Source organism: Mercenaria mercenaria, chromosome 11 (genome assembly GCF_021730395.1).
Source record: "Mercenaria mercenaria strain notata chromosome 11, MADL_Memer_1, whole genome shotgun sequence".
In the NCBI taxonomy this organism is placed as follows: domain Eukaryota; kingdom Metazoa; phylum Mollusca; class Bivalvia; order Venerida; family Veneridae; genus Mercenaria; species Mercenaria mercenaria.
The window spans coordinates 17,191,507-17,191,926 of record NC_069371.1 but is presented as its reverse complement, the minus strand read 5'-3'; positions in this window follow the sequence as shown (position 1 = coordinate 17,191,926).

Genomic DNA, 420 nt, shown 5'->3' with positions numbered 1-420 from the left:
ATGTCGTAGCATTTGCAAAGGGAAATAACTGTTTCCAATCATGACATATGCGATTGATTTATGCTTTTTACAAATACTTAGACAAAGTATGAATGGGGCATATCAATAAATCTGCGTTTTTTGAGTTTGTTTTTTGGATTATTTTTGTTTAAAACTTATTTTTGCATAATTTACAATATAGACAAAGTATGAATGGGGCATATCAATAAATCTGCGTTTTTGAGTTTGTTTTTGGATTATTTTTGTTTAAAAGTTATTTTGGCATAATTTAAAGCACAGCTTGGTGCTCTGGTGCCAGTGTAGCAACCGTTACTATGTCCCCATTGGAAAATTCTACATATGTGGCCCCAAATACTGTGATACACGAGTCAAGTCACAGTGAAATAAGTACAATCAATCAAGCGTCGATAGACGATAGTG